Raw genomic sequence first — 17034 nt, forward strand, 5'->3', positions numbered from 1 at the left:
ACCCTATGTACCAGCCAGGGGTTTGCGTTCTCAAGGTGCAGGACTACTTTGTGTCCTTAGAGTGAATAAAAAGTCTGCGGGTCTGGAATGATTTCCGTGTGTCAATAAAAAAGTCAGATTCTGTAGAGACTTTCAAGTCCAGAATTAAGATGCACTTATTTTCCCTTTCGTATGGCTAGCATACTGGCGTAGTATGTTACTGTGCTTTTTATTCTTTTAATTCATTTTATTACAAAACAGAGCAGGCTGCGGCCTCAATTTTATCTAAATTCTGGGTCTTTTAGTGAAGCTTAGGGCTAGTGGTCGGCAATCACCTTAGTATTTCTTCTGTTTTTCTTGTTGCTTAATGCTGACAAATTACACTGTATTTGTTGTCTTTCTTCTAGCAGGGTGAAGTCCGGATTGAAAAGATGTTCCCGCTAGCTTGGAGTGTGACCGGAGGACCTTTGTGGCCGGGACGGCGGTGGGATCGAACCCCTGCTCGAACTAAAGACCAGAACTGGTCAGTCAAAGGGGAACTCCCCGTTAGCCAAGCTAGCGAGAACATCTTTTCAATCCGGACTTCACCCTGCTACATACTGATGCTTGATTCTGCTTTATTTTCTTTTCTCTCTGTTTGAGGTGCATCTCCATCCAGAGCTGGGTATGGTATCTGTTCCAGAAACCGTCCTGTGCATCGGCAACATGTTCGTTTTGTGAATTGTTTTTAATTTGTGTCTGTAGCATGGCCTAAGCAGAGGGTCACCACTTTGAGTCTGGTCTGCTTAAGGTTTCTTCTTCAGAGGGAGTTTTTCCTTACTACTGTTGCTCTAGGGGTTGGCAAGGTTAGACCTTACTTGTGTGAAGTGCCATGAGGCAACTTTGTTGTGATTTGGCGCTATATAAATAAATGAAAATGAATTCAGAAACAGAAAAAGAAGACTTTGACTTTAAGAATTTTTTCCAAGGTAAAAATTTGTGGAATTGGAAACTAGTGTTGGCAGAGTTTTGTGCTACAAGCATGCTTCTCTAGTTTGAAAATGTTTCACTCACTGGTCTGATGTTACTGCAACTTGACACTTCTGCAATATCATTTGGACACATTTACTAAAGGTCACTATAATGAAGCTTTTATGGCTGAAAAAAACTGGCCAGCAATCAGCATGTAAACCATGACACGAACATCTAAACAAACCAGAACATCATGAGCTTCACCAAAATCATCTTCATTTTGGGGGTTTAATATTTTCTGACCCTTTTTTGGAACATGCATTAGCTTACTTAAGGAAATACAGCATTTGTGGTAGGAGTGCAGACAAACGAACCAAGCCTGAGGTCTGACGCGCTGTGGCAGCGGCAGTGGTGGGCATAGATAACTGAAAAGTTAGCCTTGATAACCACTTATCCGTGTACATAAAAGTTAACTTTTTACGATGGTAAACCGATAAACCCCTAAAAAATTTAGCAGAAGTTGACAGCTAACCACTAAATTTTAGTATTGACTTGGTACACTGTCGGCTACTGATAACCCAGTTTTGAGTTTAAGCACCACAGGGGTTTCTGATTAAATTCAAAGGCAATCACAAACCCAAAATAAACACACAAAAATCTCTCTCTTAGTCCATGAGCCAGTCATGAATTTTGACCTAATCGGTACCACTTAAGGGGAAGAAATAACACTTAGAATTCAACCTCAGTGTACCATGGCCTACACAAAAATGTATGATAGCCATCCCAGGGTGGTAGCTGTAGCTAGGTAGGGGTCAATGAAGAATTACACAGAGGTCAAACTTTAAAAATGCTCCAATCATGTTGAAAACTATATCACATTATTTGTCTGATCATAATGATTCCAAAAAGGTATAGTTTGGACTATCTATGATGGAATGTTCTGGAGTTATGGGGTAAAAACAGCAAAAATGGGGACAAAGGTCAATTTCAGTTTGTACAAGAGTCAAAAGCTAAAGTTGCTCCCTCTCTCTCTCTCTCTCTCTCTCTCTCTCTCTATACAACTTGCCACAAAGAAGTGTTGCCACAAAGAAAGCAGTTTTCACTCATGAAGACAACAAAACTCTTACCCAATACCAAACTGACCACTACTTGAACTACAAAAACACAACAAATCTATTCCACAACAAAGATTGCGAAACCAACATGAACCATAATACCTATAATTAAAAAAACAAACCCCAAACTCCCATAATGCATTGCAGCACAACAATTGATGGTCTTAGTGACCAAATAAATAAATAATAACATCCCAAACGCAGTCATCGTCAACACGTCATCCGTCACGTCGAGCTTCCCCACCAAAGAAAACCCACGTAAGTTTTGTCTTTACATAAAAATATAGTAATAGGTATCTTTTCATTTAAAAAAAGTAAATATTTGCATGTAGACACTGTCGATTTATGCTATGAATTGCTGCTGAAATGACGCCTGTGCAGTGAAAGCACAGTGAAGAGATTGTCCTCTTCCTTCTGAGCACTCTCAGAAGGAAGAGGACAATCTTCTAGAGTGCCTTAATTGAGAGAGTGGCGTCAACTCAGAACATGGCGCCATTTTGGATCCAACTGCGCTGAACTATGAATGAACCTTTTATGTTTTCAACATTTTTTAAAACATTTAACCACATACAGCAACACATCCAGGTACAGGTAAAATAAATATAAAAATAGTTAAGCTATCAAATTTACAAAAATTTACAATTTATGATGATTTATTTAATTAATTTAAAGCCTGATTTTGCAGCTGCACAGCTGTAACTCCATGTCATACAATGACGTGTGTGACAGTTTTAAAGTTCTCCGTCTCTGGATTATGCTTTATTCTGGACTAATTTGACCCTCAACAAGCTTTTCTTTCTGCAATCATTACCTCCAAGTCCAAGGTAAGCTGTACATTTTCCTCTTTTATTGACTTCGTACTGTAAATTTGCGGACTTTTCTGATCCATTTGTAATTAGCGTGCACTGAAAACTATTATAATATGATGGCAGACAGAGGATTGAAAGTAGAAAATGTGTGTCTGATTTAACAGGTGCATGTCAGGCTTTAGGTCCCAGTCTGAACAATGGTTCGAAAAAAATAAACGGCCGACTTTTAATCACAGAGATGATTTTGGTCCCACTTTCCTCAAATTCGCGAGTGTCAGAGCTGAAGTTTAATTTGTACCACTACACATGCAGACTGCTTGGGGTTTTTAATGGAAATACATTGGAATTGGATGGGATATTTAGCCGATGTGAGCCATATGTATGTAACGGATTAGTTACAGTCAGTAGGCACCGAACATCTACGGGGAATCCTGAATCAGGACGTGCACCTCATTTAACCCTCTGGGGCCTACGCCGTTATATATGACGGCTGAGACCAAGCTTTACTAAATTATAAATAACTTTTTAATGATATGAGATAGTAACTTACTTTTTTGCTGAAAAGTTAACTCTGCGGACTTTTGATCCATCCTTGGCCATCTTTGTACTCCTTATATAAGCTGTGTGATGATGTGCGCAATGTGAGTGTCCAATCAGAATTGGTTCACCATCACATGGTTTTCCAAAATCCAATCAAAGGGCAGATTTACCTCACGTGATAAACCAAAGATCGTTTTCAGGAGTGGTCTTACTAGTTGGCCCGTTTGAATACCCCCCTGTCTCTTCCAATGTGCCCTGCGCCATTACGCACAGCGAAAGTGAAAGCAGATGGAGAGCCTGCATGACAATCTCACATGCTCAAACAAAGAGTGTGTAACTGTCAGGATTGCACCACTAGTTTGCATTTGAATGTTACTGGATTACTCTGTGGCTCTCTCCCTCTGGGGTAAAGCACTCTTTATCATATCAATCAATCAATCAATCAATTTTTTTTTATATAGCGCCAAATCACAACAAACAGTTGCCCCAAGGCGCCTTATATTGTAAGGCAAGGCCATACAATAATTATGTAAAACCCCAACGGTCAAACGACCCCCTGTGAGCAAGCACTTGGCTACAGTGGGAAGGAAAAACTCCCTTTTAACAGGAAGAAACCTCCAGCAGAACCAGGCTCAGGGAGGGGCAGTCTTCTGCTGGGACTGGTTGGGGCTGAGGGAGAGAACCAGGAAAAAGACATGCTGTGGAGGGGAGCAGAGATCGATCACTAATGATTAAATGCAGAGGTGAATAAAAAGAAACAGTGCATCATGGGAACCCCCCAGCAGTCTACGTCTATAGCAGCATAACTAAGGGATGGTTCAGGGTCACCTGATCCAGCCCTAACTATAAGCTTTAGCAAAAAGGAAAGTTTTAAGCCTAATCTTAAAAGTAGAGAGGGTGTCTGTCTCCCTGATCTGAATTGGGAGCTGGTTCCACAGGAGAGGAGCCTGAAAGCTGAAGGCTCTGCCTCCCATTCTACTCTTACAAACCCTAGGAACTACAAGTAAGCCTGCAGTCTGAGAGCGAAGCGCTCTATTGGGGTGATATGGTACTACGAGGTCCCTAAGATAAGATGGGACCTGATTATTCAAAACCTTATAAGTAAGAAGAAGAATTTTAAATTCTATTCTACAATTAACAGGAAGCCAATGAAGAGAGGCCAATATGGGTGAGATATGCTCTCTCCTTCTAGTCCCCGTTAGTACTCTAGCTGCAGCATTTTGAATTAACTGAAGGCTTTTTAGGGAACTTTTAGGACAACCTGATAATAATGAATTACAATAGTCCAGCCTAGAGGAAATAAATGCATGAATTAGTTTTTCAGCATCACTCTGAGACAAGACCTTTCTAATTTTAGAGATATTGCGTAAATGCAAAAAAGCAGTCCTACATATTTGTTTAATATGCGCTTTGAATGACATATCCTGATCAAAAATGACTCCAAGATTTCTCACAGTATTACTAGAGATCAGGGTAATGCCATCCAGAGTAAGGATCTGGTTAGACACCATGTTTCTAAGATTTGTGGGGCCAAGTACAATAACTTCAGTTTTATCTGAGTTTAAAAGCAGGAAATTAGAGGTCATCCATGTCTTTATGTCTGTAAGACAATCCTGCAGTTTAGCTAATTGGTGTGTGTCCTCTGGCTTCATGGATAGATAAAGCTGGGTATCATCTGCGTAACAATGAAAATTTAAGCAATACCGTCTAATAATACTGCCTAAGGGAAGCATGTATAAAGTGAATAAAATTGGTCATAGCACAGAACCTTGTGGAACTCCATAATTAACTTTAGTCTGTGAAGAAGATTCCCCATTTACATGAACAAATTGTAATCTATTAGACAAATATGATTCAAACCACCGCAGCGCAGTGCCTTTAATACCTACGGCATGCTCTAATCTCTGTAATAAAATTTTATGGTCAACAGTATCATAAGCAGCACTGAGGTCTAACAGAACAAGCACAGAGATGAGTCCACTGTCCGAGGCCATAAGAAGATCATTTGTAACCTTCACTAATGCTGTTTCTGTACTATGATGAATTCTAAAACCTGACTGAAACTCTTCAAATAGACCATTCCTCTGCAGATGATCAGTTAGCTGTTTTACAACTACCCTTTCAAGAATTTTTGAGAGAAAAGGAAGGTTGGAGATTGGCCTATAATTAGCTAAGATAGCTGGGTCAAGTGTTGGCTTTTTAAGTAATGGTTTAATTACTGCCACCTTAAAAGCCTGTGGTACATAGCCAACTAACAAAGATAGATTGATCATATTTAAGATCGAAGCATTAAATAATGGTAGGGCTTCCTTGAGCAGCCTGGTAGGAATGGGGTCTAATAGACATGTTGATGGTTTGGATGAAGTAACTAATGAAAATAACTAGTTAAAGTTAATGGAAATACTCAGCTCAATAGAGCTCTGACTCTTTGTCAGCCTGGCTACAGTGCTGAAAAGAAACCTGGGGTTGTTCTTATTTTCTTCAATTAGTGATGAGTAGAAAGATGTCCTAGCTTTACGGAGGGCTTTTTTATAGAGCAACAGACTCTTTTTCCAGGCTAAGTGAAGATCTTCTAAATTAGTGAGACGCCATTTCCTCTCCAACTTACGGGTTATCTGCTTTAAGCTACGAGTTTGTGAGTTATACCACGGAGTCAGGCACTTCTGATTTAAAGCTCTCTTTTTCAGAGGTGCTACAGCATCCAAAGTTGTCTTCAATGAGGATATAAAACTATTGACGAGATACTCTATCTCACTTACAGAGTTTTGGTAGCTACTCTGCACTGTGTTGGTATATGGCATTAGAGAACATAAAGAAGGAATCATATCCTTAAACCTAGTTACAGCGCTTTCTGAAAGACTTCTAGTGTAATGAAACTTATTCCCCACTGCTGGGTTGTCCATCAGAGTAAATGTAAATGTTATTAAGAAATGATCAGACAGAAGGGAGTTTTCAGGGAATACTGTTAAGTCTTCTATTTCCATACCATAAGTCAGAACAAGATCTAAGATATGATTAAAGTGGTGGGTGGACTCATTTACATTTTGAGCAAAGCCAATAGAGTCTAATAATAGATTAAATGCAGTGTTGAGGCTGTCATTCTCAGCATCTGTGTGGATGTTAAAATCGCCCACTATAATTATCTTATCTGAGCTAAGCACTAAGTCAGACAAAAGGTCTGAAAATTCACAGAGAAACTCACAGTAACGACCAGGTGGACGATAGATAATAACAAATAAAACTGGTTTTTGGGACTTCCAATTTGGATGGACAAGACTAAGAGTCAAGCTTTCAAATGAATTAAAGCTCTGTCTGGGTTTTTTGATTAATTAATAAGCTGGAATGGGAGATTGCTGCTAATCATCCGCCTCGGCCCGTGCTACGAGCATTCTGACAGTTAGTGTGACTCGGGGGTGTTGACTCATTTAAACTAACACATTCATCCTGCTGTAACCAGGTTTCTGTAAGGCAGAATAAATCAATATGTTGATCAATTATTAGATCATTTACCAACAGGGACTTAGAAGACAGAGACCTAATGTTTAATAGACCACATTTAACTGTTTTAGTCTGTGGTGCAGTTGAAGGTGCTATATTATTTTTTCTTTTTGAATTTTTATGCTTAAATAGATTTTTGCTGGTTATTGGTGGTCTGGGAGCAGACACCGTCTCTACGGGGATGGGGTAATGAGGGGATGGCAGGGGGAGAGAAGCTGCAGAGAGGTGTGTAAGACTACAACTCTGCTTCCTGGTCCCAACCCTGGATAGTCACGGTTTGGAGAATTTAAGAAAATTGGCCAGATTTCTAGAAATGAGAGCTGCTCCATCCAAAGTGGGATGGATGCCGTCTCTCCTAACAAGACCAGGTTTTCCCCAGAAGCTTTGCCAATTATCTATGAAGCCCACCTCATTTTTTGGACACCACTCAGACAGCCAGCAATTCAAGGAGAACATGCGGCTAAACATGTCACTCCCGGTCCGATTGGGGAGGGGCCCAGAGAAAACTACAGAGTCCGACATTGTTTTTGCAAAGTTACACACCGATTCAATGTTAATTTTAGTGACCTCCGATTGGCGTAACCAGGTGTCATTACTGCCGATGTGAATTACAATCTTACCAAATTTACGCTTAGCCTTAGCCAGTAGTTTCAAATTTCCTTCAATGTCGCCTGCTCTGGCCCCCGGAAGACAATCGACTATGGTTGCTGGTGTCGCTAACTTCACATTTCTCAAAACAGAGTCGCCAATAACCAGAGTTTGATCCTCGGCGGGTGTGTCGTCGAGTGGGGAAAAACGGTTAGAAATGTGAACGGGTTGGTGGTGTACACGGGGCTTCTGTTTAGGACTACGCTTCATCCTCACAGTCACCCAGTCGGCCTGCTTTCCCGGCTGCTCGGGATCTGCCAGAGGGGAACTAACAGCGGCTAAGCTACCTTGGTCCGCACCGACTACAGGGGCCTGGCTAGCTGTAGAATTTTCCACGGTGCGGAGCCGAGTCTCCAATTCGCCCAGCCTGGCCTCCAAAGCTATGAATAAGCTACACTTATTACAAGTACCGTTACTGCTAATGGAGGCCGAGGAATAACTAAACATTTCACACCCAGAGCAGAAAAGTGCGGGAGAGACAGGAGAAGCCGCCATGCTAAATCGGCTAAGAGCTAGTAGCTGCGCTAAGCTAGCGGATTCCTAAAAACACGCAAAGTGAATAATGTGTAAATAATTTAGAGGTGATTCAGCAGAAGGACTGCTTTAGTTAAGGCACGTGAAGATTACACTGGGAAACAAATCGTTATATAGATAACTAGATCAATCTAACTGCGCAGATTAAACAGCTAACAGATACAGCAAAACACCGCTGTGCTCCGGAACAGGAAGTGATACAATACCGCAGTGAGAGCCAACCACTCATCAATGAGGTGAAGGAGAGGGGCTGCTTCTCAGACTGGAGCGTAAATGCAGAGACCATTTTGTATATATTGTTCAAAATGTGCATTTGTGTTTATTGTTTGAACTTTTTTGTTGTACAGTCTTGCACACAAGACCTTAAATTACCTTTATAAAGTGTCAAAACAGTTGTTTATTATATAGTTTGCTGTGTGTTTTGAATAAATGTGTGTGGAAAATTATTTTTCGGTTTACTTTTTCCTTTGTTATTTTTGATTGTAAACCTTTATTTCACTTATAAAACACAACAAAACCATATATTATGAAAGAACAGGTTGTCCTGAAAAAAAAAGACATAAAACTTGATTGTGGGTTGCAGGGAGAGCCATTAACAGCAATAATAAAACATTTATGCCAGGTGAGTGAACTGTCCAAAAAAATGCCCTCGGACCCCAGAGGGTTAATGACTGGGTCAAACTTTTCTGAAATTTTTTTCTGCCAAATGTATTATCAAAATGTAATCAGCGTGCACATTCCAAAAAACTATTATATTGTGGCAGGCATGCAGCCTGAACTCCGAGTCTGAGCACGGTGTGAAAAAAAATAAACGGTCAGGCTTTTAATCAGGGAAACAACTCCGGTCCCACATGCGAGGAGTTTTAATGGAAATACTTTGTGATCGGACGGGGCATTTTATCTGATGTGAGCGAAAAATCCGTTGTACAAAATCTGTTACATACAGGGTTTATTACATGGAAAACAATACAAAAACTTTGGGACTTTTTTGTCCAGTGACTGCAAATATCTGGTTTATAATATCTTGAAACCCTCGTTGTGTCAATCTGTGCCTCCAAATGCAGAACAACCCGGCATTCTCCCGAATAGTGCCGAACGTGTCCCCGCGGTGAACACAGCTTTGGTTTTCATGTCAACCTATAGTCCGTAAATTATACGGATTTTTCCGAGTTTCAGAGTCATATGGACGTACAAATAAAGTCAGATATTCAGGGTTTGGTCTGCAGCGGCTCTGTAATCAACCATTTCTGCAGCGCGACTCCACTTTGAAGCCGTGAACCATTGAAGCAATGCTTCAATTCAGTGACTCGTGGCTCTTTGATTTGCTGCTCTTCAGAAGCGGTAAGTCTGCTTCTTAACCCCTTGCAAAGCCATCAAAATATCATGAGTCACTTTTGTGTGGATTAAAGTCACTGACTGGGACTCTTCTTTTGTTGCTATCAAGAAACGAGAATTGTCCTCCATTCCGTTCACACAGCTCGAAACGCTGCGCAGCCGAGACAGATCCGGTTGGAATAACTTCAAAATAAATTGCCGCTTTAAATAAAATGACATCTCTTTCCAAACGTTGTAATACAGACAAGAAACTACAATAGACTAAAACATGTTTTACTCCCAAAATGAAACATGCTGTATTTCTTTACAAATTCCTGAATTGAAGCACAGCAGCTGTAAGAATCAGCTCAGATATATGGAAAGATATTAATGCCAATAATGTCTGAAAGGAAATGCTTTTGACAAAAACTACAGATTTTGTTTATTCCTATTTATGCCCAGAGATCAAGGATCCACCATGTAGAGTTTATTATGTCCAAAGTTTAAGGATCCAGTGACAATTTCATATTTATTTATTTTAAGACTCAATAAAATGTTCAATTTCAATTCAATTTCAATTTAATCGGTTTATAAAGTGCCAAATCACAACAAAATCTAAATATATTAAAACTATTATTGTATAAATATAAAAACTAATATTGTACACATATCGCAGTTGTGATATGTGTACAATTGTGATGTATTTGTTTTAGTATATTTAGTCATGGACATGATGAATATTGTTGGACTGTTTCTAATTTTGATTGGTATCAATGGAAAATGTCTTCTGTGAACTGTCTGTATCTCAATATTATTAAGAAATAATGCAGTCATATTTTATTGATTTTATCAACTGAAAAAAAAAATCATATAGATTCAGGTATAATTGAAAGATTTTGGCAATAAATTTGATCCTGTTTATAGTCAATTTTTGTTATAGTGTTTTGTTTTTTTTAGGACGTCATATTTAAACAAATAAGTGTTCACTATGGTCTATGAAGTATAATAAATATATTAAAAGAAGTGTGACAGTGTATGTTGCACATGAATAAAAGAATGAAGATTATTGAATAACAAGACGTGTACGATTTTTATTTTATCATTGGGCAAAAATGCATGTCAGATTTTCACTCTGGATCCAGCCCTGCAAGATGGCACCACAAGTCATGTGACCGATTTTTTTCGACTCCTCATGTTGCCACTCTGTCTAATCAGGGCACTCTACTCTCTTCTCACTGACTAACGTTGTATGTCAATGCTGAGTGTTAATGCCTGAATGTGAATTGATTTTGCTGACCCGTGAACATGCCAAACAGTCGCTGGTCTTCCTCGGTGAGCCTGTGATTGTGTGCCTGTGCTTCATGAATCGTTTCAAAGTGGAGCCATAGATCAATCTTTATAACTAAAGATTGCTGCTGCTCATATCAATAAGCCATGGCAGCGGGCGACCTCTCAGTGACAGCCTTTCTGATCAGTCCTGTTGTCTCCCTTCATTCTGTCAGTTTTAATTATCTTTGCCTAACATTTCATTTCATCCACTTCTCATTTTCTCTCAATGATTCCATCCTTTGCACTCATATTCTGCTCACATCTTCATTGTCTAAACATCATTTTTTTTTTCTCTGAATCATCTCATTACAAGCTTTTCTTTTCTTGAAAAACTGGTAATGCTTGAACATTGAAAATTTTGAAGTGGTGCATTTGAAATATTACAGATATGGTTCGTCCCCTTAGGTTCAGCATAATTGTTTTTCTACAACCAGCAGGTCAGTTTGACCACATGACCACCTTTTGTCCAAATTGTGTCCAAATTTGATGCAGATTTAAGTCCCTATCTTGATGATCTATGGTGCCCAGTCAATGCTGCACCACAAGCCCATCTGTGGTGTGTGCATCCAATTTTTTACAGTGCGTAATCTGACCACCTAGTGAAGTACTGGGTGCAAAGGGGTTGGAGTTAATCATCCCAATTAGTCATGAACATGTTTAAATCAAATCTAATCAATTTTATTTATATAGCGCCAAATCACAACAAACAGTTGCCCCTAGGCGCTTTATATTGTAAGGCAAAAGCCATACAATAATTACAGAAAAACCCCAACGGTCAAAACGATCCCCTGTGAGCAAGCACTTGGTGACAGTGGGAAGGAAACACTCCCTTTTAACAGGAAGAAACCTCCAGCAGAACCAGGCTCAGGGAGGGGCAGTCTTCTGCTGGGACTGGTTGGGGCTGAGGGGAGAGAATCAGGAAAAAGACATGCTGTGGAAGACAGCAGAGATCAATCACTAATGATTAATGCAGAGTGGTGCATACAGAACAAAAGAGAAAGAAACACTCAGTGCATCATGGGAACCCCCCAGCAGTCTAAGTCTATAGCAGCATAACTAAGGGATGGTTCAGGGTCACCTGATCGAGCCCTAACTATAAGCTTTAGCAAAAAGGAAAGTTTTAAGCCTAATCTTAAAAGTAGAGAGGGTGTCTGTCTCCCTGATCCGAATTGGGAGCTGGTTCCACGGGAGAGGAGCCTGAAAGCTGAAGGCTCTGCCTCCCATTCTACTCTTAAAAACCCTAGGAACTACAAGTAAGCCTGCAGTCTGAAAGCGAAGCGCTCTATTGGGGTGATATGGTACTATGAGGTCCCTAAGATACGAGGTCTGTGAGAAAAGTATACAACCTTTTTATTTTATGCAAAAAATATATGGAATTGATTCATATGTTTATACATCAGCCAAGCTTGAACCTTCGTGCGCATGCGTGAGTTTTTCCACGCCTGTCGGTTGCGTCATTCACCTGTGGGCAGGCTTTGCGTGAGCACTGGTCCACCCCTCTCGTCGTCGTTTCATTGCAAGGAAATGGCGGAATGATTTGGGCTTTTTTTCCATCAGAATTTTTTCAGAAACTGTTAGAGACAGGCAGCTGGAAACCATTTGAAAAATTTATCTGGCTTTCGGTGAAAATTTTACGGGCTTCACAGAGAATAAGAAGTGTTACTACAGCTTTAAGGACGGCCCACAATGGCGCTCGGCGCATCGCGCTCCAAGCCGCCATCGAGAGGCAGAAACCACCACATAATTTCTAAACGGATCGCTATGTGGAGCCGGGACCGCCGTGTGCAATTTCTCTGGTTATCACAAGAGCTGGACATCAGCCATTTTCCGACAGATTTCACTTTTAACAAGAGATTTTGTCATGGAAAGCTGCGCGGAGGCTTCGCGCGTCACGACGGATTCGCTGATGAAGCGAGACAAAAGGAACACCTCTGTTTCGGAGTGTTTAGAGGACAAGTCCAGCTCTCCACAATTTCTCTTATACTCACTCGACTGGTAAGCACTGAAAGCCGAGATAGGCATGTCCCAACTTGTCCTCTAACACTCCAAAACGGAGGTGTTCTTTGTCTCACTCCATCAGCGAATCCGTCGTGATGCACGAAGCCTCCGCACGTCTTTCCATGACAAAATCTCTTGTTAAAAGTGAAATCTGCCTAAAATTTTCTAAAATTTTCACCGAAAGCCAGATAAATTTTTCGAATGGTTTCCAGCTGCCTGTCTCTAACAGTTTCTGAAAAAATTCTGATGGAAAAAAAGCCCAAATCATTCCGCCATTTCCTCGCAATGAAACAACGACGAGAGGGGTGGAGCAGTGCTCACTCAAAGCCTGCCCACAGGCGAATGACGCAACCGACAGGCGTGGAAAAACTCACGCATGCGCATGAAGGTTCAAGCTTGGCTGACGTAAAAACATATGAATCAAATCCATAGATTTTTTGCATAAAATAAAAGGTTGGATACTTTTCTCACAGACCTCGTAAGATGGGACCTGATTATTCAAAACCTTATAAGTAAGAAGAAGAATTTTAAATTCTATTCTAGAATTAATGTTTGTGTGGCCGCTGAAGAGGAGGTACTGCTGGCCCACCACCACAAGATGGCGCCCTGCTTGAAGTGCGGGCTTCAAGCACGAGAGGGCGTCAGAGCAACCAGGAGTGACAGCTGTCACTCATCATCCGTACCAGCTGTCACTCATCCACTACTCATTACAACCACCATAAGGGCTGGACTGCAACTCCACCTCCCCGCCGAGAAATCAGCTACCATTCAGGTAATTTCTCTGTTGACTCAAACCGTTGAGTGATAATCTGAACTTCTTTTGCAGCCGTTATCCTGTGGTGTTCTGCCTTATCTGTGGGATTGGCGTTTGGTGTGACAGCGACGGCTTCGCCTCACACCCCAAACCAGATAAGTGGTTTAAACAGGAGCTGCACGAGTGTGTGATTGGAGGTGGAGGTTCTCCCTCCTTTACTGAACACTGACTGTGGGATTACTGAGTGTGCGAACTCACACTCATCAGGACTGTCTCTGTTTTCTGCCAGCAGTACCGGGTGTGACTGCTGAAGACAGTGGCCACCTGGGGCGCAGGGCTTGGCGGCTCCGGTGTTCTTCAGCTCCGTTGGTGGTGGAAGCTGTGTAGGGATCCAGCTCTTCTCACGCCAGGCGTCTTCTATCGTCGAGCCTGCCCACACGTCACCTGGTGTATGATTGACAGTCCACCATATTGTTATTGTCTGTACGTCGTTTTGCGATTCACAACATTAAATTGTTACTTTTGGCTTATCCATTGTCCGTTCATTAACGCCCCCTGTTGTGGGTCCGTGTCACGTCACTTTCACAACAGGATTTCTCGGCCAGCGTCATGGATCCCGAGGGGCGTCAACCATCGCTTGAACAGCCAATGGAAGAGCGAGGTGCACAGGCGCCAGCAGGAGGCGTGTTGGGTGAGCTGCAGCACATCTTAACCGCCTTTACTGCTTGGTTGGACTTAGTTACCGAGCAGAGCAGTGTTCTCAATCGTAGGATAGAGGCTCTCACCACCCAGAAGCGCATGCTCAGGGCGCTGCTGCAGCACCTCCACCTGCTGACCGTGTGCAAGAAACAGACATTCCGCTGGTCGTTCAACGAACCCCCCCACCGTCCCCTGAAGCATACATAAGCCCACCGGAGCCATACGGAGGCTGTGTGGAGATGTGCGCGGACTTCTTGATGCAGTGCTCGCTCGTCTTTTCACAGCGTCCCATCATGTACGCGTCAGACGCTAGCCGGGTGGCTTATGTTATAAATTTGCTTCGAGGAGAGGCACGCGCCTGGGCTACGGCGCTTTGGGAGCAGAATTCACGGCTCCTAACGGTTTATACTGAGTTTGTGAGGGAGTTCCGACAGGTGTTCGACCACCCTCATAGAGGCAAGACCGCTTCAAGTGTGCTGCTGTCGATACGGCAGGGGCGTCGGAGCGCAGCGAAGTATGCAGTCGACTTCCGCATCACGGCAGCGCGAGCCGGCTGGAATGCTGTTGCGCTCCGCGCCGCCTTTGTAAACGGACTGTCTCTGGTCCTTAAGGAGCACCTGGTGGCGAAGGACGAGCCGCGGGATTTAGATGGGCTTATCGACCTGGTTATACGGTTAGACAACCGATTAACGGAACACCGACGGCAGCGAGACGAGGGGCGTGGTCAGGAACAAGCCGTCCCTCTTCCTCCCGGGTCTGAAAGGGAGCCGACTTCCCCACGATCCACTGCCAGGGCTCTCCACGTGACAACAGCTCCCCCTGCTGACGTTGCTATGGAAATGAGCAGGGCCAAAAAACGATCAGATCAGAGGCAAAGGAGGCTGATCCGTGGAGAGTGTTTTCTCTGCAGCTCTACTGAGCACACACAGAGAGAATGCCCCAAACGGTCAAAACAGCAGCACTCGTCCTTAGAGACTGGGCTAAGGGTGGGTCACAACACCCACGTGGGGAAACCCCGACGATCTGCACGAATCCCAGTCACGATCCTGTGTGGGGATCTAACCCTTCACGCCCCAGCACTGGTGGACACGGGGTCGGAGGGGAATCTGCTGGATAGCAGATGGGCAAAGGAGATTGGGCTCCCTCTAGTGGCCTTACCGTCACCATTGTCGGTGCGGGCACTAGATGGCACCCTTCTTCCACTAATCACACACCAGACTCAGCCAGTGACATTGGTGGTGTCTGGGAATCACAGGGAGGAGATTGTGTTTTATGTAACACCTTCTACCTCCCGAGTGATTTGGGGTTTTCCATGGGTGTTAAAACACAATCCCCGGATTGATTGGCCGTCTGGGGTTGTGGTTCAGTGGAGCGAAACCTGCCACCGGGAGTGTTTAGGATCCTCGGTTCCACCTGGTGTGACAGCTAAGGAGGAGGTTTTAGTCCACCCCAATCTGGCGGCAGTGCCGGCTGAGTACCACGACCTTGCTGACGTCTTCAGCAAGGATCTGGCACTCACGCTGCCCCCGCACCGTCCGTACGATTGTGCCATTGATTTGATACCGGGCGCTGAGTGCCCGTCCAGCAGGCTGTACAACCTCTCACGTCCGGAACGCGAATCAATGGAGACCTACATCCAGGACTCGTTAGCTGCCGGGTTGATCCGGAACTCCACCTCCCCGATGGGTGCTGGTTTCTTTTTTGTGGGCAAGAAGGACGGCGGACTCCGTCCATGCATTGATTACAGAGGGCTGAACGAGATCATGGTTCGCAACCGATACCCGTTACCTCTGTTGGATTCAGTGTTCACGCCCCTGCATGGAGCCCAAATTTTCACGAAATTGGATCTTAGGAATGCTTATCACCTGGTTCGGATCCGGGAGGGAGACGAGTGGAAGACGGCATTTAACACCCCGTTAGGTCACTTTGAGTACCTCGTCTTGCCGTTCGGCCTCACCAATGCGCCCGCGACGTTCCAAGCATTGGTTAATGATGTCTTGCGGGACTTCCTGCATCGGTTTGTCTTCGTATATCTAGACGATATACTCATCTTTTCTCCGGATCCTGAGACCCATGTCAAGCATGTACGTCAGGTCCTACAGCGGTTGTTGGAGAACCGGCTGTTTGTGAAGGGCGAGAAGTGTGAGTTCCACCACACTTCTTTGTCCTTCTTGGGGTTCATCATCTCCTCCAACTCCGTCGCCCCTGATCCGGCCAAGGTTGCGGCGGTGAGAGATTGGCCCCAACCAACGAACCGTAGGAAACTACAACAGTTCCTTGGTTTTGCAAATTTCTACCGGAGGTTCATCAAGGGCTACAGTCAGGTAGTTAGCCCCCTGACAGCCCTGACCTCCACAAAAGTCCCCTTCACCTGGTCGGATCGGTGCGAAGCCGCGTTTAGGGAGTTGAAACGCCGGTTCTCGACTGCACCGATTTTGGTGCAGCCCGATCCCAAGCGCCAGTTTGTTGTTGAAGTGGATGCCTCTGACTCAGGGATAGGAGCCGTGCTATCCCAGAGCGGGGAGTCCGACAAGGTTCTCCATCCATGTGCCTACTTTTCCTGCAGGTTGACCCCAGCTGAACGGAACTATGACGTCGGCAATCGGGAACTTCTTGCGGTGAAGGAGGCTCTTGAGGAGTGGAGACACCTGTTGGAGGGAGCATCGGTACCATTTATGGTTTTCACGGACCATCAGAACCTGGAGTACATCCGGACCGCGAAGCGTCTGAACCCCAGGCAAGCCCGCTGGTCGCTGTTCTTCGGGCGTTTTGACTTCCGGATCACCTACCGCCCCGGGACAAAGAACCAACGATCTGACGCCCTGTCCTGGGTGCACGAAGAGGAGGTGAAGACCGAGCTGTCAGA

This window comes from Thalassophryne amazonica, chromosome 4 (genome assembly GCF_902500255.1).
Source record: "Thalassophryne amazonica chromosome 4, fThaAma1.1, whole genome shotgun sequence".
In the NCBI taxonomy this organism is placed as follows: Eukaryota; Metazoa; Chordata; class Actinopteri; order Batrachoidiformes; family Batrachoididae; genus Thalassophryne; species Thalassophryne amazonica.